The sequence below is a fragment of the Temnothorax longispinosus genome, unplaced genomic scaffold, assembly GCF_030848805.1.
Source record: "Temnothorax longispinosus isolate EJ_2023e unplaced genomic scaffold, Tlon_JGU_v1 HiC_scaffold_56, whole genome shotgun sequence".
NCBI lineage: Eukaryota > Metazoa > Arthropoda > Insecta > Hymenoptera > Formicidae > Temnothorax > Temnothorax longispinosus.
In genome coordinates, this window is record NW_027270407.1 from 43,130 (window position 1) to 46,886 (window position 3,757).

Here is a 3,757-nt window from a genome sequence, read left to right on the forward strand (position 1 = left end):
ACGTGTACACTCTTACACAACAAGTTTTTCTATAAGAAAATTTTGTTTTTTTACATTAATTGATTCATATTGTTTGCAAAAATAAAAAGTAAGAAATTTGAATTATAAATACTTACAAAATATTGTCACAATACCGTAACTTTCAAGCCTTATAACTCGAAAAGTACTTAATGAAAAAATACTTAATTATAGTGTTTTGTAAAGCTCTCGACATAAGCTATAAGAATATGCAATAAAAAATAGGGGGTTCCATTTAAGAAACTGAAGGTGTCCTTGACCTGTCCTTATATAACGATGCCACCCAAGGTCAAATCGATGACACCATCTTATGTTCCCCTCAAAACCATACAATTTTTGTCTGGAACGTTTTTCTTTAAAATGCTTAGTTTTTGAAAGAAAAGGGGTGGGCAGGTGGTCTCAGACACCCGGTATATGAGAATATATAATTATACATGGCCATATACAAGCATATACATATGCCATGATTATATACTCGGGGAAAAAATACCTCTTATTTGTTCATATTAGTAAATATATAATTATATATGGTCATATAAGAAATGGAAATATAATCTTGAACAATATTATATGGTTAAATCTTTTTAAGTATAACTTTATATAATCATATATGGTTTTATATACTAGTATATTATCATGTGTGATCATGTAAAAGTATATTTATAAGGTTAAAGATAATCATATATGAATATATACTCTATAATGGATCTATCCATATAAATTTATATAACTGTTATAAATATTCTTCTAATAGTATATTATTTTACTTGACAATATCAAATTAATATAAAATATATTATTTTTAGTTTCAGTTTACACAATTGCGTTTTAAGTTCGACAAAATCCATATATTGGCACGCAGTGCCAATTTAAAACACTGAAACATGTATTTAATAATGATTGATATTGTGAAATATTATTAAGCATCAAAATCCGCTTCGACCAAGAACGGTACTTTTCATTGCTTAGATATATGTTATTTTAAGTTTTTTTTTTCTAATTTTGCATAAGATACTTAATTTTTTTAATTGACATATTAATTTTTACTTTCCATGGAAAGGTTGAAGGTTTGGTTGAAAGTCTGTTAATTTCCATGTAAAATTGTAGTATCTTATAAACATCTAAAAAAAGCAAATTTATGTAGATTTTTATGAATTTACAAGTTGTAAAAGGCTTAAAAATTTTGTCGTTTTTTGTAGAACCTTGTAGTATTGTATGCAAAATTACAACCATTCACGGATCAGAAATTTATATAGGTAAAAAATTGTACATTTATGTATTTTTCTATTGGACTTTACAACAGACTATACGAAAATAAAAAGATAAGTATTTTGACTTCTGCAAATTAAGAAGTTATTAATAAATAGGTGAATTTTGGAAGATTTGTGTAAAAACTTGTAACATTTAACTAAAAATTACAAATTTTAATTAGCCATAATTGTAATAAATTTTTGAGCTGTACAAACAAATCGGTATTTGTTAGTATTTGTACGTAGTTGTAGTATTTTATGAGAAACTAAAAACTGAATTAGATTCTAAGTTGCATAGTTTTACGATACGTAAATTGTAGTAGATTTCTTAGTCATTTATAAATAATTGTAGTATTCTACAAGTAAGCAAATGTTTTAATTTTTTAAGATTTTGTTTTTTCTTAAATTTTTAAAATTTGTAGATCTTTGTACTATTTTTTATAAAATTGTAGTTTTTCATAGAAATTTTTTCCGCTAGGGCAGCCGAAGTAGTCTACCACGTAAGACGGTTGGCTCACGATCCAGAGGTCCCGAGGTCTCGAGTTCGAATCCCATCAAGGTAAGTGTGTTTTTCAAGTACGAGAAAATATTTATAATCATAGGTTGCATCTTAAGAAACAAATTTAGTTAAAAAGTAGTAATAAAATTTAAAAATAAATATAATTTTTTTTATGTCGGGTGAATTTCCTCATTAAAGAGTGTTTTAATTCTAGTATTTCCTTGTAGTCTACTGTACTCAAATAGATATAGAAATGTGTAGAATATCAGTATTAGTTGTAGTTTGGTGTAGTTTTATCGAAAAATTTATAGATCAAGATGCACTAAAAAAATACAAATATTTACAAAAGTGTTCCAATTCTAGCATTTTCATGTAGGATTTTGTAGTACTTCTTCAATTTATGTAGAATTTAATAGATTCAGGCAATTATAATTTATAGTTTTTTGTAGTACACTTTTATTTTTTTTTTTTATTTTGTATAAATATTTCCGCCAGGGTAACTATATTACTTGACACCGAAGCAGACACCACAGACTCCAATAAATTGGTCTAACATTCAGAACCCACTCGAATGTGAGGAGGTCTATAGAGTGAAATAATGAAATTCTTTCGGATGAAACCTTTCTGCAAAATAGTGAAACACAAGTCAGCTCAATGCCTGGATAATTAGCAAGATTGAAACTAAAAATTACGGGGTCAAATTCCTTTCGGCAAAGAATGGCGGTGCCCCCACCACAGACGTCATCCGGTCTGTCATTTCTAAAGGTAATGTAATCGCTTTGAATAAAAAGTAGGAAAAAGGACCGAGCCAGGTCTCCTGCAAACAAATCACACCATATCCCAAGATCAGATTAGAAAACTCAAAAAGTTTCCCCGAGATACCCCTGCAATTCCACTGTAGAATCTTTAGAGCCATTAATTAAGTTTACGGAAAATTAAATCAAGGTATTGAAGTAAAGCCGAGGCTGTACATTTTTTAGAATTATCAGAGTTATACAGAAATTTTAAATCATTAAGAATGATGTCGGGTGTAGGGAAAGTGCTTGCAAGAGAAACAAGATTGGCCTTGATCAGACTAGTTTCCCCAGGAGGGGAGGTCTTATCAGGAGACACATCCATAGGAGAAGGACGAATTGTGTCATCCAACACAGACTGCGAACTCTTTGAATTCTCACTATGCACACTCCTTCTATTAGAACGTTTTCTCAAGTCAAGACTGGAGCTCTGAATCTCCAGTTTTTTTATTCCAAATCATATATGCATGACCTTTAAAGAGATTCACAGCTTGTTGACAGGATTTAATGTCTCTGACCTTAACGGTTTCTTTGCTTGAGCAAATGAGGCATTCGTGTAAGCCATAACTGTATTAATCAGTTTGTGTTCAATAAAAACCGGGCACGAAGAATCCGAGGAGACATGACCTCCCCCGCAATTAATACATTTAGGTTCCGAGTTGCAGTCTTCAGCGTGATGCTGAAGACTACAATTTTCACATAATTTAATGTTTCTACATGACAGGGTAGAGCGTCCCCATCTATAACAATTCAAGCATTTGCGGACTCTGTTAATAAAAGGGAGAATCCTACATCTAACCCTTCAGATAAAGATATGAGAAAGTAAAAAATTAGCATCGAAAGTCACCTTAACAGAGGCTGAATCTAATAATTCGTTACTACAGCTATCTCTGAATTTAAGTCTTTCCAAAAAATGAATATTTAAAGGTTTTTCCGGCCAAGAGATGCCCGCTCGTATCTCATCTATAGATAAAGAGAGGTTAACATCTCTGATTACTCCAGTCCGAAAAATTTTGTAGTTCGGAGCATACGCGTATAAACCGTTTGCCGTTCGGCAAAACATTCTTGTTAGAAATTAAATCATTCGCATCCTCATGAGAGGAGAAATCGACACAGATCAGGTTTTTACCAAGTCTACGAATTTTGGAGACGCAATTATATTTGGTGCACAGCAATTTACCAATGCTCATGGGATG